Raw genomic sequence first — 26,636 nt, 5'->3', positions numbered from 1 at the left:
TAGAAAGCATCAGTCTTCTAAAATCCCTTTTTCATAGAAGGAGCTATAGAATATAGATAGAATGAGAACAATAGCTTCTGTACTCAGTTAAAATGGTGTGTATTTGTGACCCGGTCACTTTCTATCAATGGATCCTTGTGTGTACAGTGGTTGCCAGCAAATCATTCGTGGTTTCCTTGCAGTGTAATTTGAGAGACCACAGTATTTTCTTCCCCCTAAATAAGTTAGTTTGAGCCCTCAGTGTGACTCCATACTGTACAATGGTGACAACAGTGCTTAGCATCTTTTTTTACAGAACTTTGGATTAAAAATATCACCATGCCAGTGTGACAAATCAGTGTTATTCTGCTCATAATTTATATTTGATGCACAGTGGAATCAGGGTTAAGAATGAATAATAATTATATGTCATATATTTGTCAAAGTAGAATAACCTGATTTCAAGTTGGTACCTCCTGCCAAGTCCATAGGTATAAATAAACATGGGACCAGATCCTCCATTGGTGTGAGTCTGAAGAGCTCCACTGAAATCCATGATGCTATGCTTATTTACAACAAATGAGAATTTGGCTCATGTTCTTTAGGCTAAGAGAATGGGTATGTGTAAAGGGCCCTTAAGATACTGAGAAGCCTTATTTGGAAATAAGATGCTAAGTTAGTCTGGAAAACATTATTGTGTGCATATGGCTTCAAAATAATGTGTTTTATTGCTCAGGAAAAACTGGAACCAAACCATTTGGTCAAAGCAAATGATCTCACCAGACCTTTAAGCAGAGAGTAATCTGGCTGGCTGGCTGAATGAAGGGAACAGTGGCAGTGGGGAGTGGGGGGGAGAGGTCAAACTTCTGCAAAAGGGGACAAGGGGCGACACTGATTCATGCCCTGGAATCTGGATGGGCGGAAGAGTTTAAAAGGGGCAGCCTGTGCGGCAAAGCCCTCTTTCACACAGAGCAGGCTGAGTTGGGGTTTTTTGCCTTCCCCACAGCAGGTTCAGGGAGGGCTTTGCTGATGTGTGGCATGAGGGAAGTTAGGCTATATGTTGCAACTCATTATATAAGTGGTGCATATGTCCAATGCAGTTAGGGAAGGCATACAGTGACCGGATAAATAGCTTGATAAAGGACTTGAAAAGGAGATATTGGTTAAAGGAATGGAATGGAATGGAGGTGGGGTTGGGTATGGGGCTCCTATAATTGGTACTGCAGGGAACCAGCCTCCCTTTCTTACAGCCCACCTTAACCCTCCTATGAGGGGTGGAGAGATGGTATGGTCCCAGCAATGGGTTGGCTGGGGGACCTGGATGGAAAAGGTGGGGGAGGGGCGCTGGCAAACTTCCCCCCCACTCAGGGGGAGTTATTGAATGAATATTGGGTAACCTGCACTGTACACTTTTATCTGCCAGGTAGTCCCAGACATCTAATAATAAAGTTGCTGTCTGATTAAAACCATATGAAATGTCCCCTGTCCTTTCAGCATAGCTGGACAATAATACAACCCTGAACAGATTGAATCATTCAACTGACATTTGAAAATGGATGGTGATAACCTCCTCAGACAGGACAGCTGTATAAATATATATATATATAGGATTTCTGATGTTAGAATAGACCTTTTGGATTGAAGGGATCACAGACTATAACTGAGATAAATCAAGATAGTAAAAAAAAAAAACCTAAGCAAAAACAGAGATGTTTTTCTCTGACATGCTGCCTGTTGAAAGGGTTGAGGAAAATGTATGAGTAATGCTTGGAGGAGATGTGTTCTAAAATCTTGAAGTCAAATGATTCTTTATTTGCAGAATATTTCTAACAAGGGAAATTTACAAACTGGGATTATATTTTGAGGGGTGCCAATCTTTTCTCACTGTATAGTAATTTAGAGACCTGGTGTAGGTTCTGATGCTTCAGGATAGTATAACTCACTCAGAGAAACAGCTAGAAGAGTGGGCTGGATCTGGAGTAGAATGTTGGCTGGCTTATTAAATCACCAGGCCAGGTCTGGGTACATGCTATGGTTGAGTTAGTTGAAGGCACTGTTCTAGGGGAACTTGGGTGTCTCTTTTATTTTGATTAGCCCTACAGGAGGTCTAAATTTAAGAAGTAATCTGTGTCTGCTTCGCTGAAAGCATTATTCTTTGTTTTCATTGTGTTAATTCGCATTTTTACATTAAATAAAGCTGTGTCTTATATGCCGTTCTTATCATAGGGTGAGCATCCCTGGCAATATACCATATGTCACTGAATAGCTATCCTTTTGCTTCTTCCTCCGGGTATTCATTGCATTGTCATGTAGATGATTGTTTAGAAAGTGGTAATGCAGATTTCATCTGAGTATAAATGACATATGTTATGACTTCCTGTTGCCAGGATATAATCAGACTGTCTTGATAAACCTTTACTTGAATTTTTTTTCTCGTGACAAATATTATCCACTGATAACAAGCCCATTTCATACATATTTGCACGACCAAATGAATTTTATTGATTAGTAACACTTAATATCTTTTTCAATCAGAGGTTCTAATGGATTGCATCAATTCTCTAATATTAAATGTTTTGTATGTAAAAACTAGTAGATATTATTAGCAATGCAGATTGCATCTTGCTGTGGCTTGGTAATACTGAAATACTTTTAAAAAGCACTTCCTTTGGGGACTGACATTGGTATCATGAGCTCCCAAATCAAATATTCAGCTGCAGAAACAAGTGAGTTGTCAAACCTGTATGGTCTCTGTTGTACTGAACATTAAGTGTGGCTGACAGCACTAAACCTTTGAAACGTTGAATAATGTCAAGGAATTCAATTTGAATCTCAGCTAGAACTTCATCAAGGTGCTCCTATGGCTTCTGACTACATAGGCCAGATCATTCCATCAATTGGGAACATGCAAGTCACAGTTAATTTCACTAAAGTCAGGGGGGTTTACAGATGTAATTGAGGGTAGAATATGGTCCAAAGTATCTCCCTAGGACTAAAACTCCATTATCTGTATCCACGAAATGGTACACTAAATGTGACACTTATAAGATTAATTTTTACACACATAAGTAATCCCAGTGCCCTAAATGGGACTATTTGTTTGAGGAAAGTTTGTAAGAGAAATACAACATAATTTATTCAAGCAATTTTGCCTCTTCTCAAATTCATGTTTATATATTCAGAATTTCTCTTCTGTGAATATTCTACAAAATTTGCAGTGTTGATGAAAATTTTTGTCATTTGTCATTCTGTGTGCAAACAGAACACACACACTGTGTGCAAACAGTGCACCCAAAAGGGGCATGAACATAGACAAGGTTAATTTGTTTAAAATAAAATAAAAATATTACAGAATTCACCCAGCTCTAAAAATAACTAAATGAGACCAGAAAAAATTGCATATCCAGTTGCCTCTTTTTTAAAATCTGCTCAGTAATTTTCACTAAGATTAATCATTCTCCGAACACCATTGGGTATCATCAAACTTGGATGCTGGGATTGTATTTCTTTATATACCACATCACAGGGTTCTTGTTAACCCTGTAAGGTTTTTCATTAATCCCTTTAATCATATACCTTCCTCTCTGTTCCTGAATGCTGAAGCTATATTTTTTAATGCTAGACATGTTAATTAAGGATCTGATCCAAAGACCACTGAAGTCAATAGAAAGACTTCCTGTTGTCTACAGAGGCTTTTAGAGGAGAATGATGTATACCACCATAGTCAACATCCATTGTATTTATTTTCACCTTTGCTCACAAAGATAGCCTAATGAGGTATACACCTCCTTTTTGTGATGGTCCTGAGCAGGTAGAGCGAGAATCATGCAGTCTCACTGCAGGATATTTCAGTACAAAAAAATATAATATATGTCACCTAGCCCAAAATAGCTGGCAATACTACTAAATAGTCACTTTTTCAGATCGTGTCATAGAGGAGTGGCTTCTTAAAATAAGAGATGAAAACTTTCTTTAAAACAAACAATTAGGATCCCGGCTTCAAATGAGCAGATAGCTTATTACTGGGGGCTGCCTCTCCTAAGCCCTGTCTCGAATTCCCCTTGCAGTCTAATGTCTGTGTCTTGACTATAGCCTTTGAGGTGGAATGCAGACAGTTATATTGCCACTATTGGATATTATTAGCATTTGGGTAATCTTTACCATTTCTAGCAGGTTTCCATTTCTCTCATCATAATAAATTATTAAAATCTCCTCTGCATCTTCATTAAAATGGTTTCTATTCAAATCGGCCCCCATAGGTTAATGAGGGCTCTAAATATGTTTCAAATGGACCTAGGGTTCATAGGCTGTTGATTTATTATTTTCCCAAGACAGAACACTGCACTAAAAGCTATTTCCCTTCATTTATCTGATGCACTATGTTCACTGTCATTATGCAAAATACAGTAAGATGTACTCCCTGAAATTAGAGATATTTCTTCATTTCCAACTATGCATGAATGTGCACATGTATTAAAAACACTATTGGATTCATTATGAAGGCCTTTGAATACTGATGTATAGCGGTGAAACAGGTTGTAATCCCAGATGATATTCTTTCCAATGGAGAGAATAGCTCATGGGAAGAGAATTTACAATGGTAGTGAAATTTAAATTATGCCACTGTGGCATATGTTGTGCCTAGTTGCCTGTGCATCTTTAATACTGTAGAAAAAAGGATTATGCATCGATTAAGAAAGAAGGAAAGCAAAGACCTGCCAAGTGTTAGATATTTCAGGTTTCTCTCAGTATATATTATTTAATATAGAATCAGTCAATATTATATACTTGCTGTTCAATATTTAGATTCTACTGTTCTGCAAATAAAGCATCATGGGTCAAATTGAAGAATGAGAGAATTTAACTAGCTGAGATTGAAGAAAAGCCCTTTTAAAACCTAAAAAAAAAAAAAAAATGTTCAGTGCTTCTATAAACTTATCTCAAACAATTCTCTAAGTAGTAATTTTATGACCTATATTTATTTGTTTACTTTTTTATTTCAGGGTTTTTCTTTTCCAGCTCTTAAATGTCCTTCTCTTACTCATTTGAAAAGTGAAATAATCTAGTATAGAATTCTATGTAATCATAGCTGCATATGGTAGTTCTCATGGAACTAAGCATCTCTGTTTGACATCCTCATATAATCAGAGTTCATAGCCATTTGTATCAGTTTCAAGATACTAATTCCAATTCTGATGACACTTTGCATACAAGTTCTCAATGTGATAGATTGATGTCCTTTTTCTGAAATTTAAAAATTTAGGCCCTAATCCCACAATATGGCATCATTGCATTCATGGGCCACTGCACCTGCATGAAAGCTTCACTGATGTCAGTGTGGCTGGGGTTAGGTATCCATTCATGTTGCATCACAATGAGGATTAGGTCTTGGGTCTGTCCTAATGAAAGTGACACCAAAATAAATTTTTAAAATTTCTGTTCTAGAATAAAACTAAAAATATTTTCCTTCAATCTCCTTTCGGTGCAGTTACGATTTCCTTACCCGTTGACCTTATTCCACATACCCCAAAGGCTCTAAATCATAACAGGACTCTTCTGACTCAAGAAATTTGTCTACATCAATGCCACTTTGGAATTTGCCAAATTATTGCTGTACAGTACAGTCCCTTTCCACACTGACTCTTCAACCTCTGTCTCAAGCTCTTTTGGTACAGGAGTGTCAAACTCATAAACTTTCCTCTACTGCTAAGCTGGTGGGACAGCATTGATTTATTTCTTAAAAGAAAATATGTCCAGTCATTGGTTTTTAAAGCTTCATTTATTGATCTAAATTCAAACCAGCTTCTGTTTCTGAATTTTCTCCAGATTTGAAGTCATTTCAAACACCATAAAAGAGACCCAATCTCCTGTAAGTGGCATGGTCCTCTATCCAGTGCCCTGACCCATTTAGAATAAAAGCAGCATGTGAGGAGCAAGATTTGCAAGTTGTGGGCTATAGCAGGAGCATCTGGATTATCCTCTTTGCTAACAATTCTCTTTGTCTCCCTGTCACTGAAAAATTACTATTTTCCATATTACTCTCACCTACTCCTGATGTGCCAGGCAATCTCCCTCTTTTTATTTTAATTGCCACTTAATGTGTATTTCTGTCCAGTGGTGATCTCACACCTCAATGAAGTCTCCCTTACTGTAGTACGAATAACTGGAAGTTCTGGAAAAAAAAAAAACCAAGAACAATAATAATAAAAAAAGTCTGTTCTGGTTGAATGAAAAAGTCTATCAGAAACAAAACAAAACATTTCATTTTGATGTAGGGTATTTTAACTTGCTGTTTTATTAAAATGAAAGGAAAGTTAGAAAGGCCTTTTACAGAGGAATATAAAAATTGTCCAGTGGTTAGGGTACTCCCCTGGGATGTAGGAGACCCAGGGTTGAATCCCTGTGCTGGGACAAGGACTGGAACTTGGGTGGCCACCCACACGTCTGCCCTAACTACTCGCCTATAGAGTCATTCGCACAGTATCATGACCAATAACTATTTGAGTATTTATATAAAGCAGAACAGCTTTGACAGCAGAGACTGAGAGAGCTGTTCCTCCTCCCTGCATAATACCCAGTAGCTTGGTGGTTAAGGCACTCACCTGGGAGGGGCAAGAGCTGAATTCAAACATGGATCTTCCATGTGAATGCCCTAACCACCAGGCTATTGGGTATAAAGGAGGCAACACTATTACCTGGAATTCTGCATATGGCACCTAAGTCCCTCTTGTATCTTTCTTGAAAACTTTGGGGGGGCCAAAACTATTTGTGTTGAATTAGTGAATAGGTTCAGATTGCCCCAAAGTGCCATTTTTGGCAAGAAAACCATTTATCCAAAAAATTGTGCTAGCTCTACTTCCCGTACCTCCCGTACTTGAACCAATACTCTGTGCATCCCATTTGCAGGAGCTGCACTGTAAGTTCCTCAGAAGCAGGGCTTTTCTTTTGTATACCTTATTATGTATATACTAATGTTCTCTATAGGTAATTATCTAAAAGAAGAACAGGGAGTGGCAGATGGCAAAAAATCATTTAAGGAAATGGATGAATGAGGTAAAAGAGGAAATTGCTTTACATTTCATTATTTATACTTATGTATAATTATATCGTTCTCTCCAAATAAACTAAACTGTAAGTAGGATACAAAATTCAAAGAGCAAAACAGTGTTGTTTGTCTCTGTTATGAGTCTTCAGTCTGAATCAGGGCTTGAGTCATGCTGGAATTCTTTGGATTGCCATTCTAGCATATTTTGGAGGCGTTGTAATGGCGTTCCAGTACTTCAGGTACCATCACTTACCAGAAATACCCAAAGTGTGTTCCAGCACTTCTACTTTTTAGGAGTGGAGCACTGATTTGGATATAAGGTCCCCACAAAGGTGATAAAAAGGACATAATATATTTAGTTCCTTGCAAATTTGTAATAAAAATTACCCCATTATGATGACATATCATTTTTTTGAGTAGTCAAATGTTTTTCTCCTCAGCTAAGCTATCTAGAAGATGTAAGGGAACACATCTGCTCAAGGGACACCAATTACTTAATTTTTCTGCTTTTATAGTTATTGTCCAGAATCAAACTTGCTATTTACAGAATGACATGTGACAAGTAACAATTCATTTCTTGAAAGAGATTGTCCTTTAAATATGATATAAAACTGCATCTGCCAGTAGTCCTGCCCAGCCTATTATTTTTTATGATTATAAAATTCATCAGCTGGTGAATTTCACAGTAAATTTCACATTCCTTGGATAGTTCCCACAGTATCAATAATTTCCATTAAGAGCAAGAAACTCAGACAGACTTTCTATTCAACAATGCATTTCTTTTAGCCAGATAGTGAAATAACTTACATACTCTCTGTTATAGCCAGTCAGCGTGTAGAGGGTTTTTAAACTTTTTTTCTGCTGATATTCACTTGAAGTTTGATACATTTCATTCACAATTTATTCAATACTATCATAACCATAACTTTAATGGCAGATAACAAAGTTTTTGAAGGAACCTTCCTAAGAGTTCCTAGCATTATTGTGTGGGGCAATAGGCTACCTGGTAGAAGCAAACTTTAAGAAATTGTCTAGTCCCCTCTGCCTACATTTCACTGCAATGTTCTGGGAGACACCGTGTGGATGCTGAGAACTACTGAAATTCTGGTCACATTGTGAGAGATGTGAACAAAAAAAAAAAATTCCCCTAATGGAAAGCAAAATTAGTGCTCCTATATTCTCCAGTTAAACAGTAATGTAGAAGAAATAAAAGCAGGGTGTGGCAAAAAAGAGTTCAGACACACACTAATTTGATAGGTCCACAGTTTGGGTACACTTTCAATGAAATCCAAATCTGATGAGAATCATTTGACCTACGGTTCCATTTAAAGTTAGTTTCTGTGTTAACAAAATTTTATTTTTGTTTGTTTGTTTGTTTTGGTCTTTCTTTTTTGAGAAAAATTCACTCTTTTTGTATAGCTCTCAATGTTTTCCTCCCAGCTTTAATGAGGAGAGCAGGAGCCAATATTTATATTGTTGACTAGCAGAATGACTATTTGATTTGTAGCCGACAGATTTGTTTATTTGTTATGCCCTGTTTAATACAGTTAATTGCAAGCTGAATTTTGAGAGCAAAATCGTGGCTAGTAAGCCAGGCTCAGCATGAAGTTGGGCAGGGTCTGCCATAGAAGTTCAGTGAGAAGTCTATCTTATGTGGAGTGCCAAGCGAGCACATGGGACAACAGTAGCTCTGCCATCCTTTATACAGGTGTAGCATGTGCTCTCCTGTGCACGGATAATGGAGAGGGAGTGAAGTCTCCTTGCACCTCACCCTAATGAGATCTACCCACTCACTGATCTTTTCCTGACTTTTGTAGCCTGTAGCCACTCCAGTGCTTTGCATTGTGCTGGTAGACCACAGACAAAATGGCACAGGGTGGCTTTACTCACCTGAGTAACTTTTTTGCTCACCAACAGTGCCATATATCTCTTAACCACTAATGCACAAGCTTTTGGCCTGTTTATGTACAAGATTAGTCACTAAGATTGCTTCTCTCAAGGAGTGTTAACATCTCCCTCTGTCCCACAGTAGATGCCAGCATTGGACAACCTAGGATATTCTTCACATCACTGAAACTTAAACTGCCCATCTAAAAACTTTTACCTAACCCTGTCTTTTCTGGGCAGTTAAAAATTCACCCCATCATTTCTGCTTTCAAATCAACATTTTAATCTCTTGAGAAATAAGGAGGGGGAAAGGGGAAAAGTAAGTTACAGAAAAAATAAATCTTGTCATGTCACAGTGTCACTGTCCTGTTCCTCAACCATTTTTCACCATCTTTGAGTGTGATTACAACCTTTCACACAAGGTTAAATGTCACAATATGGAAACTACTACACAATGCAGGGTTTTTTTTGCAGTTTTACTGCAGACATGTCACACAGATATGGTAGCATACTAACAAATCAAAAGCTAGAGTGGCTTCTACAGTAGAATTAAGAGGTATCAATCATTTAATACTGAATAAATGTCATCACATTTCTAAATGTTTGCCTGAAAACTGACATAAATTATTTGTTTCGATATATTGAGTTTCTTCATTTTTTCTAAGTATTGTTTGTATACAAAGGGTTTTTTGTTTGTTGTTTGTTTTTAATCAGACTTAGTCATGCGAGCCATAAATTAGAAATTAGGTGATTTCACATGGAATGACCCTAAAGCAATATATAAACAGACAGCAAAATGAAGCCAGAACTGATTAGTATGGAGAAAGCAGAAGATGAGCATCTCCAGGAAATGAGAATTGAAGGAGATGCTCAAAATACACAAGCAGATCAAATTGTTCAGAACAGCTTACAATATTTATCACCAAGAAAAATAACATCAATGCTAGAAAGAGTTAGTCCATCTGCTGAAAGGTGTTTCTATCAAAGTCTAGTAGGGGATATCATATCAGACAGCAAAATTACTAGCTTACAATAAAATTTCCTTTTTAACATAGATACATTATGGATTTGGGATCATACATTCCTCATTCCTCCATTCTGGCTTCCTGGGAATCTGGCTTCTTTGAACCATTGTTGTCATCCTGCTAATTATGTCATAATCCTCCTAAATGGGGTTCATTAATATGGAGGGCAGATGTAGAAAATGTAATATTGCCTGAGGGTGCAGTCACTTGTCAGTGGATGCCCCATTATTTACAAAGGAAGGTGCTATGCCCATTTTCCCCCTGACACTTCAACAGTCTTATGGAAAAATCCCAGTGATTTTAGTGGCAAATATTTCCTGTAGGTTTTTTGTTGTTTTTATTTTACACCACCATGTTCAATTTAATAGAGAATTATATCTCTGCTATTGAAATCTTCAGGATGGTTCAAAAAACCTCTGGAAAGGAGCTCATTCTTTACTAAATTCTAGATGTTTTTAATTGTTAGAGGACTCTTGCATAAAAGCCATTGTACATAGGGTAGGGGAAATCTGTGCACACAGAGTCCTCATTTCTTCATAGATTTTAGGGTGAAGATCCTTTCAAGGAGGCTTTTTGGATCTCCACTGTCCTCTGTATATCAGTGGAATGAATAAAGCCACACACACTCTTTCTCTCTTTATCAGGAACCATGCAATGTTCCTTCTTTCCCCATTCTTTCTGCTTATTTTTGCTGAGAATTGTGCAGTAGAGTTCTTTGTGTTATGACTTTGTCCTTCATTTGTATCTCAAGCTATTGATTTCAGCTAATACTTGCATGGAGTGTTAAACTATTGCTAGTGTTTTGTCTAGTCTTGTTTTAAGTGTCCCAGGAAATGGAGATTCTGCCATTTTACTTGGGAGAATTTTCTATAGCCAAATAGTAGTAAACAAAATATTTTTGTTAGGGAACAGTAAGGAGAAAAGTGTGGGTCAGTGGAGTATACCTAACATCCAGAAAATGTATTATTATTTCTACAGAATAATTCTTCCACCGAAAAGCAACGAAATATACATTTGACTGCCAAGAAGTGTTTCCTAATATTCATCTCTTTTTTTCCTTTCTTAATTGCATCCTATTACCTCTATTGGTATCATTTTGTTCCACACCAAACTCCTTTCCTTCTCTGGTGTTTACAACCTTTAAATAGTCAAATTGTTACCATGTCTTCCTTTTGATGTTGCTTGTCCAAGGTATACTGATATTGGCTCTGTTTTCTCCTCATAAATTGTTCTTCTATAAGTCTCTTCTTGTTCTGCTATGAACTGCCCCTAATTTGCTAATACTTTTCTGGTAAAGCAGTGCCCTGAATTAAATACAGTATTCCAAGCATAGTTGCCCCAGGGTTATACTGAGAGGGCCTGTCAGTGACCTCTTTGTGCATAGCCCAAAAGGGCATTGGCCTCTTTTAAGGCCATATTACACTACAGATTATTGTCTAATTTGCTATCCATTATCATCTCTGTGCCTCTTTAAGCATCCAGGTTTCTCTCTCCCACTCAATTGCTTGTTTTGGTTTATTTTTCCTCAGCTGGTATTAGATTGCCTTGCTCTAAACTGAATCTCATTTTGTTGTCATGCTCATGTTTCTAGGATCTCTTGCTCCATTTCTGTTATTTTTTTGCCCTCACTGGTGTTTGCAACACCCCCCAATTTTGTATAATATGTGACTTTTATTAACTTGTGTTTTACTCCCATTTCAAGATCATTAATGAAGATGTCAGATAAGCCTGAAGCTAACACCAGTCCCTTTGGTACCTGCTAGATACCTCCTCCCAACCAGTTACATTGCTGTGTATCATTATCCTTTGTTAATGGCCCTTCAGTCACTTTTCAATCCACATGATAGTGTTCCTATCCAAATCAGCTTTAATTAATTTTGAGAGTAGGGTTTTGTGACAGCCTATAGCAAACTAAAACTTCTACAGTGTCTGAGAGGAAAATCATGCAATGGATATTCACCATTTTCCCTTCTTGCACTACTTTTATAACTCTATTGAAAGAAAGCAGTTGAGTTTCTTTTTCTGGCAAGAGCCTGTTGCTTATTGATTATGTTCCCATTATCCCCTAATGATCAGAGATTATTTTGCTCTTAATAATTGTTTCATTAGTTCATTAGGGATAGAGATTAGATGAATGGACTGGTGGGTAAAGGATCTCTGTTTGCTTTTTTGCTAGTGTGCCTGTGTCACTCCAGTTCTCCGTGATTCTTGCAAAATAATTATCAGTGTTAAAGTAAATTTATTAGCCAATTCCCTCTATAAAAATATGTCAGCCACAAGTGATTTGTCTGTTAAACCTTTCCAAGATTTCCCTTACCTTTTTCCTTATCTGTCATTTCATTTACAAGGTTTTCCTAAATTGTTCAAGATTTTTTTGTGTAAAATATTTCAAAAAACATCTGTCCTTTCTCAGTCAAAAATTTCTCCACTCTCTGGTATTCAGTCCCCTCAGTGTGAGAGATAATAGAGGGTGCCTCCTCTCAAGTTCTCCTCATTGCTTCCCATTACAACTGGTCTTATTAAACAGATTTCTTAGTACTTAGAATTCCCCAGGAACATAGATTCATAGATTATAAGTAGCTATGATTTTAGCATGAAAGTCATGGTGTTCCTGGTGATAGTCCATTTGAATAAAATCTGTGACCTAGTAGAGGCAGCTTCTGTCCCAGGGGTCTGGGCCTGGCTTCCCACTAATGCACTGCAACCTAGTCCTTGCAGTTGCACTGCCACTCAAGTTTGGCAAATTGCCTCAATGGAAATGAAGGGCACAAGCCAAATGTGATTGGTGTTTCAACCTAGCACCTAAGGTCACAACACCACTCAGGTTTGGCCTGTCCATCACTCCTTCTCCATATGGAAGAACCTTCAAACTTCTCAAATGCCTACTGTGAAAGTAAAATGATATCTAAAACTTTTAGTCTGTAATTGTGGCTATTCTATTCTATTCTGGTATCATGCTCTGTAATATCTCCAGCAGCGTTCAAAGAACATAGCCCTTTTCTCCCCCACATCTGGTTTCACATCTCCCCTTCCCCCCAACATACCCTTTCTAACCAGCTTGGTAGGTGCAAGGGTGTATTTGGTTTCTAACTAGAGCTCTGAACACGGGACACAAACTGTTCTTAAAAAAAAAAATTCAGCTCATAAAAAAAAATACATAAATTAAGAAGTTCAGGAAAACAGTTGATTCCTGAAATCAAGAAAATAAACAGCTCTTTCTTTTCTCCCCAGTGTAGCAATCATGCATCTTGTTGTATTCTTTTGAATCTCAGAATGAGTTATTTCAAATACATACAAACCCACTTCTTTTAAAGTTAGCAATTATCATCTAATAACTGACAGAGATGGGAGTGATGATAGATATGATTAAATTACTGATGCACTGCAAGATCTTGCATTGGATCTTAAATTATATTTCCACTGGAAATTCAGGCACTGGCTGTGGTGATATGACATAAAACCAGCACATTATGTCCTGATAACAGCACCATAAAAGAGATTCACTACTACTCTTATCCTCACTATTCACCAGAGTACATTTGTGGCATCCTTCCAACAAGAATGAAAACTTTTCTGCTTCTTTTCTAGTTTATCATGTTCATTTCAGGATTCTTTTATTGTACTTGTAGAAGTACATAAAATACAATAAATATATGATGCATATAGCTTGATGTTTTGGAGTGGGTGTTGGAAGGGTGTTTATTTTGTTCCTGCTCTTTTATTTGTTTGAGTAACTGCCAATTTACATTAACAATGTTTTCTTCTTTTTTTTTTTTTTTCTTTAATATGTCTAAACATCTGTGGACAAAGACACCTGAAATTAAAATGTATTTTTATTATAATTATCATTACTACTGTACGGCATTCTGATGCTCTATTGAGGTAAGCAAATAATAGCAGATCAACTATATACTGCGATCATTTTACATGTAGAACTCATTGTAGTCAATAGGAGTTTGGAATAATGATCAGGATGGAGCACAGCTTACTCTGCAGTGGTTTTTTACTGCTGCTTCAGAAAAAAGCAGCTTAAATATCCCCTGAGCATATGCTTTCAAAGCTTTGAGGTAGGATCCAGGGACCTAGCTACATCCCAAAACAGCTGACTTCACTCTTGTTGGTCTCTGAATAGATTAGGGAATCTTCACTTCTGTCAGTGCACCCCCAGAATATGGACATAAATAACAATATTTAGGTGAATCAAATAAACTAGGAATGAAAGCAATAGACACCTTAGAAATATCTAAAATGATTAGAGACCCCCCCCCCAAAAAAAAAGGAAAGTGAATTTACATATATTCTTAAATGCTTGTAGGTATGCTCAGAGCTGATGTGTCATACATTAATTCCCTTACGCCACTGTGACATTGAACATCCAGATTCCTTTGTCAAATGATATGTGATACAAGTGTTTCTTAATAATAAAAATACTTAAACTTAAAAGAGAAACAAACCCCAACCTAAAAACTGAGGCTGATCACAATATGATGATCTTGAGATTTGGGAAAGGTAAGTTAATATTAAACCCTGATATCATTTGTCATACCAAAAACAATAAGATAAAGCATTTGTTTTCTGCTGAGAGATTCATACTGATGGTAATGCCTGTATATCTTCCCAAGTTACTGAAAACATGAAATCTAATAATCAAAGAAGTCTGTACCTGTTTTCATGAAGATTACTTCTTGATGCTTTCCACATGGGATTATAGTGCTAAATGTACTAGGCAAAACAATATAGAAGTGCATATAAGTACCAAGCAACACATACTTGGCATCACAGAAGGTTTTTGTCAGCTCCCTACTAGAAAAAACATGACTTAGCCACAGGTCAGAGAATAAATACTGCCAAAGTAAAACCAATCACCAGAAGAAAACAAATATTTGAACTTGAAATAAAAGAAGCTTTGCATACATGCATGGGAAGAAATCCAATGATTAAAAAAATTTACAACTCCATTCCTCAGGATGACTCTCTGTCCTGAACAAACACAGAGTAATCCCCGGTGAGGGGAAAATCTCACAGTACATTATAGCTGGAACAACATTAAAATAAATATTACATTCCCATCAAAATTCACGCTGAACCCCAAACATTTCAAAACCCATCAAACAGTAAAAAAAAAAAAAAAAAAAAGGAGGAGGTGGCAAGACCTTGCAAAAGTTGGACAAGAGGAGGAAAAAGCAAAGTAAGACTGGACAAATATTTCTAAACTAATTCAAGTGAATCTGACTGAGGTACTGTTGGTATCAGAATTCACACCAATGTGATTTCAGGCTCATCAGGAATGAGCATCATATGCATTCAGGCATGGAGAAAGACATACACAGCCTGACTCTCACACACACTCTATTTTTTTGAAGTGTATACTTTATTTTTTCAATTGGTAAAGTATAAACTTTTTGAAACAAAAATGTATTAGACCGAGTCCTGCTTGACTTATGCGCATCAATGGGACTGCTCATGCAAGTAAAGAGAACAAGACTGAGATCATGAATCTTTAGACTTCAGAACCATGATAAAACATCTGACCAACATTGTTCTAGTAATAATCTTTTGAAAATGTGCTTTGTTACATAAACTATTTTTGAAGTCTAAGGCTCCATTAAATTAAAAAAAAAACTTCTCTTTTAATTTGAGCTAGAATATTCTGTGGTCAAAGTTTAAAACCCTTCTAGGTTTTTGAGGTTTTGTTCCATTTAGTTCCTTAACATTTTAAATTGATGCCTCGGAAAAGTCAGCGAGTGTTCCTGCAGAGGACTGTGGGGTGGACCTTCATTTACATCTTAGGATGCTTAGACACAAAGGTGATAGGCACTTTACACATGCAGTAGGCACATTATGAGCCTGATTCTCTGTTGCCCTGCATATTGTGTAGTAATGTACACCAGTGCAGTACGGGTGGAAAATGCTACCAAATCAAAATGAGAATCAGATCTTTACACTGATGTAAATCACCACCCAAGGTGCAATGTCTAGACATTCTTCTATTTCAGGCTTTATTGGTAAGACTGCCCTGTAGTGAACCATCAATTCTAAATCAGAAAACATACATGGGAAAGAATTTTCAAATAATAAAAAAACAGAAAAACATTTATAGAAATTAAAATCTGTGAAAAAATCCTAGGCTCCCTCCTATTTTGCTAGATTGGTGGCACAATTGGCTTGATGCTCTGGCCTATAGTAACTTAATGGAATTGGTTTTAGTCTGGATTTATGCTTGTGTAGCCAAGAGTGGAAAGTGGCTCAAAATCTTTGCTGGGCAGGTTCACCAGTCTTAGCTCAAGGAAAACCGCAGATAAAAGAGCTTGTTAAAATAAACTTTCTTCTATGAAAATGCTTATTAGCTAGAAAGCGTATTATAATGGGAGTGAGTAGGCTAGTTGCCAAGTCGCAATTAAGAAAACACGGTATACATTACCAGTGTGATTGAATTCAATCAAACCAGTGATAAAATAAATTGGTTAAAATGTTCCACATTCAAGAAAGTCATGTATCTGTTTTGAACTACCAACAAGTAATAAAAAGTAAAAAGTGTGCTTTTTATGTAACACCTACTGGCAAATGGGACAGATTAAAATAAATACAAGCTGTGCAGTTGGAAAGGTGTAGTAGGCGAGTACAAGAAAGAGAGAGATTCTAATCTCAAAGCAATCCTTTTCCACAGTAACAAATTCCTTTCCCAGCTTGTGCTACTTAATAATGAAAATGAATAATAAAACAGCACTTGCACTGCATGAAGCCAAAATCTTAAATGGAAACTTTGGATCAGCTCTTCAGCTAGTGTAAATGGGTTTAGCTACATAGACTTTAGTGGAACTGTGTCAAATTACACCAGCTGAGGATCTGGCCCTGTGTATCCTTTCTTTTCTTTACTTTTTCAAAACTTTAGAGTTATATGCCTATCTCTGGGTGGCTGTAGTTATTATGAAGAGCTATAATACTTGCAGCAAGCTGAGTAAAACAGAGGCTGAATTAATTTTACTGACATTTATAAAGAGCTTTTCGTTTGATTTTTTTTTCCTCTCAGACCTAAAACCCAAAATGTAGTGTTCAAGGGCATGATTTGGGACTCCATGAGGGCATAAGCAGCTCACAAAATTGGAGACTTAATTTGCTAAGGATGAAGTGCCTGAAAGCATTAAATGCATTAGTGGCACTTCTAAATTCAAAGGGTGAGATCCTCACTTTTGCTATTTCCCCTTTAATCTGGGTAAAAGTCCTGGATCTGGCTGAGGGAGAACTGTCCCGGGGCAAACACAGAGGAAGTCAGCCATATATCTGTCTACCAAGAACATCCTTGCAAGCCTTGGCATAGGGAGCATGCTGGGGCAGGAGATGGGACTGCAGCATAAAGTTTTGTGGAGAATTTGGGCAGAACTGCAGCCCACAGAGAGGTGATGAGTGGCTGCTGGAACATAGACAGACCCGCAGGAGTGTCTAAATAATGCCAGAGGCCAGGATCAGGAGAGTCCAAATGTAGGTTAAAGCCACCTTAACCCTTTGCCCATGGGCTGAGCATTCTGTGCTGTGCCTCTCAGCCGTAATCTCTAAAATGTGTATCTCCTACTCACTGTTACACACATAGTGAAGTACATTTCTAAAATTAATACCTGAATTAGGATGGTAAGATATACACTAAGTCTGCATGCATACATGAAAACAGATTGTGGTGCATAGAATGCACTCAGTTATGCTCGTGAAATGGGTTCCTGTGCATCCAAATTGGTACCTGTAGACTCTACTTGCATTTTGGGGAGATTACATATTTTCCATGCACCAGTGTGTGCTTTTGGGCAATCAGTTATAAGTTTGTGTGTGTGCTGTACATGTTTCTTGGCTTTAGTTTAGACACAATTTTCATACATCAGTGTCCTATGAAATCTTGACTCCTAGCTTAGTTCTCACCTTTTGTTATATTGCATCTGGCAACACCAACCCAATGTAAAATGTCTGGAATGGAAATGTGCCAAATACTACACCAGATATTTAAAGTGTACATATTGACCATATTTTACTCCTGCGCTTGAAAACTACCCTTCAAAAGATTTGAATTCAAATTTGCCAACATGATATGTCATCTTCTAATGGGATGTGACTGGAATGATAACACTTACTCTGATGTGCAATGTAATCCAGTGTGACTGATCAGATGCTACCTGCCATAACACAGCACAGGGCAATGCATCACACTTAGAAATTAAAGTAGTGCTATTTTCTGGGATCCATTATAAAGGAAACTTTCCAGGCTCTTACCTGATATGAGGTCTATCAGAGTAAAATTAACCCAGTTGTAATGACGTGGTTTGCAATTATTTAATTATTTTTCTCCATTTTTTGTGACTCAGATGTAAGCAATAAAGACAGTGCTTGCACTTTGGCTAATTTTTCTTCAAAATATCGTAGAACATCTAAAACTTGGGATCAGAATTAACTAGGATGTACAATATGGAAAGAACATGGTTCGCATCTCTTAAACACAATGTTTTCGGAACTGATTGCAATAGCTGGCACCATTATAAATGCAGAAAATACTTCAGCAGTTATTTGAGTTATACTCAGTGATGGGAAGTGACTAAGCCTCCCAGGAGGAGCATGGGAAGGTGGATCCAGCCAATATTCATCTTGCTACTCCATTTCTTTCAGACAAGGACACTTCACAAATCCATTTCATGGCACCAGGCCTCCAGTGGTTTCTCCTATCACTCCATTATACATCATCTATCCCTAGGCATAACCTAGAATAGGTCTATCCCATCCAGAAGAAAGACTATCACCTGCATAAGCCTGGCCATAGTTCTCCAATTCTTTGACAAAATCCAAATCCACCTTAGAAAACTATTAATTTATACACTGAAGGAGGTCAGAGGTTGATGCAGAGGAGAGGGGAGTAGATGATTGGTGTGAATGCTGCAAGACAAAGCTGAGAGTAAGACTAAGGGTCATTTTATTAAAGGTCAGAGGAGGGCAAAGCTCATGGGTCTATCGAGCAGAACTTTTATGGAATAAATATACAACATAAACAACTTTCTTTTGAAGATTATCTCTGAAAATGATTACTGAAATAAATATATTTTCAGGAAGAGTTGGTGATGTATAGAATAGCTGTGACTCTATTTTCAGTGAACTACAGCTTTAAATGTAAGACATCGGCCAGCCTTCTGCTTCATGGGGAGCAGGACTGTGCAAGTGTATTCCACTGGTGAGTGTGCATTACAGGTCCCTCTCTGTTCCCAGTCCACAGAATTTATGAGTACATGCACTCATTAGGGGTTATGCAAGATTTCACAGGGAATCCCACTTGGCTTTCTATCTCTCTTCATGGAAATTTTATATCTGTCCTATCATTGCTTGTTGTTTTCCTTAGTTTTAGGATTATGTGTTAGGGCTCTCCCACCTTGCCTCCTGTCTCAGTTCCCAGATGCAGTTCGCTGGAAAGGAAGAGTCCAGAGTCCAATCTGCAGGCACTCTGCGACAGGTTTATTAGGGGCCACACTGACAAGCTTAAAATCATAACCATATCTCCAAGCACTTCACGCCAGTTAGGCTTATTTCTCTATACACCAGTAGAGTTCCCTTCCCCCCTAACCATAGTTCTATACATCCATAAAACTCCCTCTTTCCCTGAACATGGCTCCATATGCTGACGAAACCCCTCCTCCCTCTTCTTCTTGGTAGCCCAAATTATACCTGTAGGCCCTTTTCCCTGGTACCACCCCTTCCAATATATAGTCAATATATAGTTCTGTTTTGGGGGATCTGGGGGCTTTAGTACCACCCCTTTTGTACCCTGTGGGAGGGGCAGGGAGCAGGGTCACATCTTGGCCATCGTTAATTTATAGCCCTATGTTTATGTTTCTTTTTAATACCTCCCTTCACCCTCCTTGCTTTCCCAGCCAGTTGCTTGGCCTTGCTCTGGCATCTGTCTTGAAAAGGCATCAGAACTTTCACTCACTTGTGCATTCATATATCACACCTTCACTACGCCTTGAAACATTTTAACTACATCCCTTATCTTTTCCACAGTAATAAAGAAAACCCATCTAATTGCGGGTAGGCAAAAAGACCACACCATGTCTTTGTTCCTCGTTAACATGTGTATCTCAGAGACTAGCTTTTAGGCAGGCACGCAGGCCCCAAAAGCAGGCCCAGAATACCATCTCAGGAAGATACACAGGCCTAAATACTTACAGAAACTTAAATTATAATATTTATACCTTAACAATATGGACTGGAAAAAAAACAAAAGAATAAAAGAATCAGAAGAAAATGTAACAGACCTGAATGAGGAGAATGTTCGTGAGTTGTGCTTTATCCTAGAAAAAATGTCCCGTAGGTGATGATCAGCTGGTAGTATATTGTATTTCTATGGCAGGACTCCAATTTCAAGACTCTGTATAGTTTTTTGCTCCCTGACTAGCAAAGGTTTAGAGGAACGTAAGCAACTTTCTCAGTTCAAGGAGACTGTTTTAGTGTGCTCCACCTGTGGCTGGTTTTGGGGAGTGAAGAATAAATTCTGTGAAGAAAGCAATATTTCTGTTCTGTGTATTAGTGGGGGATCCATTAGAAATTGTAACCGATCCTACGTAAACTGTGCAATAGTTCCCTATTATCCTCAGCAAGAGTAAGAAGGGCAGAGAGGGAGTTAAAGGAAAAATTAGCTCTTATGGTAAATGTCCTGATTCTTCCCAAATATGACTCCAAGATTTGTGGGTGTGTTTATCCCAGATATAGCTGGCCTGGGGTGTCCCTTTACTTACCTGTAAGTCTGCAGGTGGTTTGAGCTAAGGGGCTTATGGTGATATCAGCCGTGCAAATAAATAACATAATCTAATTCAACAGTGACGTTCCCTTTATTGTAACTTCTAAACCTGATTTTTTTCACCCCTTTCCAATTTCCAACATGATATGTCATTTTCTAATGGGATGTGACTGGAATGATAACACTCAGTCTGATATGTAATGTAATCCAGAGTGACTGATCAGATATGCAGTCTGCCATAACACAGCACAGGGCAATTCATCAAACTTGAAATTTTAAAACAATCTATTTTCTGAAAACAACAATGAAAGAAACCTCTCTCTATATGCTACCTTGCTAAGTCGATTAAGGCTTTTAAGGCTATATATGCTGTTTTTCTCTCAGGTTGCTGGCAAAGTATGATGTGGGATACACATGTGGGATTCATCTAACCAAATAGGAAGCTAAGTTCTTTTTGACTAACTCTGTGTTGAACGAGTAAATCATGATGCCCTTGCCCAAAATGGCCTCTCCACAAAGTTAGCCTTTTATGTTTATCCTTGCCTGATGACACGTAAACTACATTCCTATCTTCTCTTCATTGTCATTCCATCAATATTCATCATGATAATGTTGTGTTTGCAATTGCAAGTGCAGTCATAATGTTGTGATTGTCATTGGATCATAATGTAAATAGCCACAGCAACTAAACATATGCATATGGAATGCACTCTCTCACTTTTATATTGTACCCAGAGTTCTGAACTGACACTTTTGTTGCCTGTAACACTATTTGTACTAGTGAAAAAATGCTAAAATGTCAAGCCATTTTCTAGAATCATGTATTAAGAATGAGGATTAAGAAGTTTATCCATGTTTCTTATTGGGTTGCTGGCAAAAATTCTTTCTGTATTTACACAAATTAGGAATAACTTTTTGTATCTTCTGAAATCAAATATTCAAATCAAGATTTTGCTGTTAATCTGTCTCTTAATTCTACTCAGTTTCCTTCCTTTTGATCCACTAACCAATGAAGAAAAGCTCCCACAATTTTATTTCAAATACAGCATAAATATATTTGCCCTTTATATCTAAAAAAAATTAGTTTTGGAAAAATATTGTGTTGTGCTCTTTTTAAAAAATCTAAATCCTTTAGGCCAAATCCTGCTGTCTTTACCCAGACCAAATACCTGGTCCCAAAACCCACTTATGTAACAAAGGGTTGGATAATCCCTGAACACTAGGAATCGGAAATATTTGTCTTTGACGACCAAAAACAAATGAAAACAAGGGACATAAAAAAAGAGTTGGTCATCCTTACACATAATTACACACGGATAGATTTCAGAAGAATCACGATATTTTTCTAGTACTTTTCAACATTGTTATAACTTTTCATTCCATTGCAAACTTCTCCCCTTTGACATCAAACCAAATTTATCAACATTTTCTTTTTATTATAGTGGTACTCCAGTATCTTGGATATGAAGAAAAAAAAAAGATAGTGAAAAGACTGGCAAACTCTTCGTATTTTATGCAGAAGCTGGGACAACACAATGATGTATTATTGCACTGAAGTTAAAAATGCTTAGTTTCTAAAAAGGTCAAAAAGAGCATGTAGCTTATTAGGCTATATGGCAAGATATTGTTTATCTGTTTTGCACATTATAACCATCTATTACTTGAAAAAAGATGAGGGAATTTAAATGATCATAAAATCTGAACTGAGGTACCCTAATCATAGCAAAACAGATCCTATATTTGTATATATAACTAGAAATAGTAAAAATAATAGTTGTTACTTGCATAGATACTGTAGTGATGAACCCATGATATGAATCTGAATAGAATTGCAATTTTCATCATAATAGTGACCAGTAAAGGGAAAAAAGGCTTGTGCTTTTTTTTTATGCATCTTTATGATTCTCCTCCTCCCAAAATAATGGGTCTTTACTATTTAAGTTAAAGGCAAATTTCTGTTAGATTACTGTACAATTCTGTCCTACCTACTTGTCCACAAGAAGGATGGTGTTATGAAGTGTATTGTCTGTGACACACAGTGAAGTAGTTTTGATACAGTTCAGTAGCAGATAATGGTACACATACACATTATTCAGTTCATTGCAATATTTCAGCATCTTCAAGCCAGAGGAATCTCAATGTTCTTCGGATACAACACAAATTAATTTCACCCACTTCTGGTGTAGCAGGGATCAGGCAGGCAAACAACTTGCCCTTAGCACATTGCACAAAGCACAGGTTGGAGGAAAAAAATTGGCCAAGGATATTGTGGCAAACACCTATTTTTTACAAAAAGTGTTCATTTGTTAGAAATATTATAGTTTTGAAATCCATCATATTTTTTAGGATCTAACTTATTTTAACTCTTACCATATGCTCCTCAGTCGATGAAGACATATGGTTCATATACTAATACCATATGTCTGGTAATGTGCTGTACATAACAGCAAAAGCAAACATGCTTAATTTGTAGAGGAACTCAATTTAAATTATGTTTTCTCTTCATTTTTCCTGATTATAAATATTTCTGATGACATTTATGAACAAAACCTATGAATCTTAAAAACAACTTAATATCTCAAACTAAAAGTTTAGGGTGTATGTCACTCTGAAAACCATGAAAACAAATCATTGTGAGGGAGAACTACTGTAATTTAATTATCCCATACATACCACTTAGAGGAAAAAACTTAGATAAAAAGTTATTTTTATAGATATTAAGAATCATCATTTGATTTATTTTGAGTATAAAGTAGTCAAATTATTTTTTCTTATTTGTGGGTGTAATTGAGAGTAGAATTTGTCCTTAGAACTAATGCAAAACAAATCATGTGTGTGGTTGGTATGAGAGCCTTCTCCCTTGAGACACAGTTGCCTTAGGGGAGTGCAGGGAGAGCTCCCTCTGTGCATACCTTTTACTTTGTTTGTTTGTTTGTATTTATTTCTGTCCAGAGCATCCAGGGCTGTCCTCAGGATCAGAGCTCTATAGTGCCTGGCAAAGTACAAACATGTATCAAGAGAGAATTCCAGTCCCAGATGACTTGTGATATATTAAGGGTTGGCAGGAAGAGAAACAAACAGTCTATTTATTAGCTTACATCATGGCTAGCCTTACCATGGGTACACAGGAGGAGAAAAGGGTGTGAGACTCCTCTATCCTGGAATAATCTTTATAAAACCAGCTACAATTGCAAACAGACGTGTCTGACATTGTTAGCAGATCAGAGAAGGCAGTGTGGGTGGGTAGGGGGGATGACATGACAATATTTAAGTATGAACAGGAAAGGCAGGGTAGAACTGTGGCTACAGGAGGGTGCTAAAGAGTATAGAAACATGGAAGTTACAATAATCAAGACCAGAATTGATGAAGGCCTCATTGAAAATCATAGCTGCATGGGCAGATATTGGAAATGTTTTTTGTGAAAGAAGCAGCAAGGTTTGGATGCAACCTGGATGGGGAGGGTAACAGAGAGGAAGAAGTCGCAGATACCCTGGTTAAGGACACGAGTGACAGGAAGTGTCATGGTGTGGTCAATAGCAACAGTAAATTGCTAGAGTGGAAAGGATTACAAAGGGAAGATCAAGAGTTCAATTTTGGCCAGTTTAAGAAAACAGTAGGACATTCAGAAGAGGTATTAGAGACAGACTGATAGTGAGTGGTCACAGAAAAGGAGAAGGATTAGACATGCCAAAGCTGTGGAGTCTGACGGGCCCCATCTCTTACCCACTAGGAAGAAAATCTCCACCTCCTTGGATAGTGGAGCACGGACACACTCCCTGTGCCTCTCAGGGGCACAATCCCTTTCCATGTTATAGAATCAGAGAATATTAGAGTTGGAAGGGACCTCAGTCCAACCCCCTGCTCAGAGCAGGACGAACCTCAGCTATATCATCCCAGCCAGAGCTTTGTCAAGCCTCAGCTTAAAAACCTCTAAAGATGGAGATTCCACCACCTCCCTAGGTAACCCATTCCAGTGCTTCACCACCCTCCTAGTGAAAAACTTTTTCCTGATGTCCAACCTAGACCTCCCCAACTGCAACTTGAGACCGTTGCTCCTTGTTCTGTCATCTGCTACCACCGAGAACAGCCTAGCCCCACCCTCCCTGGAACCCCCTTTCAGGTAGTTAAAGGCTGCTATCAAATCCCCCTCATTCTTCTCTTCTGCAGACTAAACAAGCCCAGTTCCCTTAGCCTCTCCTCATAAGTCCTGTGCTCCAGCCCCCTAATCATTTTTGTTGCCTTCCACTGTACTCTCTCCAACTTGTCTACATCCTTTTTGTAGTGGGGGGCCCAAAACTGGACACAATACTCCAAATGTGGCCTCACCAATGCCGAATAGAGGGGAATAATCACTTCCCGCGTCCTGCTGGCAATGCTCCTATTAATGCAGTCCAATATGCTATTAGCCTTTTTGACAACCAGGGCACACTGCTGACTCATATCCAGCTTTTTATCCACTGTTACCCCCAGGTCCTTTTCTGCAGACCTGCTGCCTAGCTCGTCGGTCCCCAGTCTATAGCTGTGCATGGGATTCTTCCTTCCTAAGTGCACTTATCTTTGTTGAACCTCATTAGATTTCTTTTGGCCCAATCCTCCAGTTTGTTTAGGTCCTTCTGTATCCTATCCCTACCTTCCAGAGTATCTACCATTCCCCCCAGCTTAGTGTCATCCGCAAACTTGCTGAGGGTGCAATCTACCCCATCCTCCAGATCATTAATGAAGATGTTGAACAAAACCGGCCTCAGGACCGACCCCTGGGGCACTCCGCTTGTGACCGGTTGCCAGCTAGACATGGAGCCATTGATCACTACTCGTTGAGCCCTATGCTCTAGCCAGTTCTCTATCCATTTTATAGTCCATTCATCCAACCCATATTTCTTTAACTTGCTGATAAGAATACTGTAAAAGACAGTATCAAAAGCTTTGCTAAGGTCAAGGTACATCACATCCACCGCCTTCCCTACATCCACAGAGCCAGTCACCTCATCATAGAAAGCAATCAGGTTGGTCAGGCATGACTTTCCCTTGGTGAATTCATGTTGACTGTTCCTGATTACCTTCCCACTATCATATTGTGGTTTCTTGTTGCCCCCTACTCTGTGTATCAATGCTTATATAAGGAAAAGAACAGTTATAAGAAGTGAGATCTAGTTTTAAAAAACTAACTGGGAGAAACAGTCACATTAGAAAAAGGTTAGCCAATTCATTTACATGGCCAAATTAAACAAGACACAATTAGGTGCACAGAGGCACCAAGTGTTGCTCTACAAGTTTCTGTTTAACTCCAGTCAAAGTAATTTCTTACTCTATTATCAAAACAGCAGAGAATGATAGCAATAAAAAGAAAATTCCCTCTCTGCATAATAGCTACTGCCCATTCTATAGTACTTCTTCTTTTAACAGCATATTATGTGTTTAAAAAAAAAAATCAATGGAAGGCAAAATGGGTCTCTGGTAATCGCTTCTTTACATCAACGGATAAACAGAAATCACAGTTTAACAGCAGGTACCCAGTTAAACAACAAGTACTTCACTGGTCGTTGCCCATTGGAAACAATAGCATCTCTTCTGACATACTGTTGCTATGATGGATATTTTAAAACACGTAGGACAGCCTCAGTAAGTGGAACCTATTGAATGATTGTGGGTTCCTGAATCTCTCTTTTTTCACTTTATATTAGGGTATTATCCTGTACCGGTAACTCTGGACAGGAAGGGCAGGGAGGTGGAACTTCAGTAAGATGGTAGCATTCAAAATATCTGGCAAATTTCAATTACAAAGCTGTGCTGGGAAGTAATTGCTTTCCAATGATATAGGCAAATGAAACATATTGTACTTGTTGACCGCTTCCTCCATATCAAGAATATGGATAATATGGTGGTATATAGTACTGGAATAGTAGGCAGTAGGCACTTTATATAGTCTAGAGAAAGAAA

The 26,636-nt window shown here is 37.9% G+C and overlaps 1 long non-coding RNA gene across 2 annotated transcripts in view; it reads left to right on the top strand.

The window, feature by feature from the left end:
• LOC137155575 (uncharacterized) overlaps window positions 1-22,588 on the top strand; it is a 164,082-nt gene extending 141,494 nt beyond the window's left edge. The window contains exons 4-5 of one of the 2 annotated variants that reach the window (XR_010920540.1): window positions 13,747-13,818; window positions 22,141-22,588. This is a non-coding gene — a long non-coding RNA (uncharacterized lncRNA). The remainder of the gene's footprint in view (window positions 1-13,746; window positions 13,819-22,140) is intronic. The other variant, XR_010920541.1, reaches the window with a different exon arrangement.
• Window positions 22,589-26,636: the final 4,048 nt, after the last annotated feature.

The sequence above is a fragment of the Emydura macquarii genome, unplaced genomic scaffold, assembly GCF_026122565.2.
Source record: "Emydura macquarii macquarii isolate MOO-44397 ecotype Brisbane River unplaced genomic scaffold, CSIRO-AGI_Emac_v2 contig_1363, whole genome shotgun sequence".
NCBI classification, from domain to species: Eukaryota; Metazoa; Chordata; order Testudines; family Chelidae; genus Emydura; species Emydura macquarii.
The sequence above is the reverse complement of the archived record's forward strand: the minus strand, read 5'-3'. Positions and strand labels throughout refer to the sequence as shown.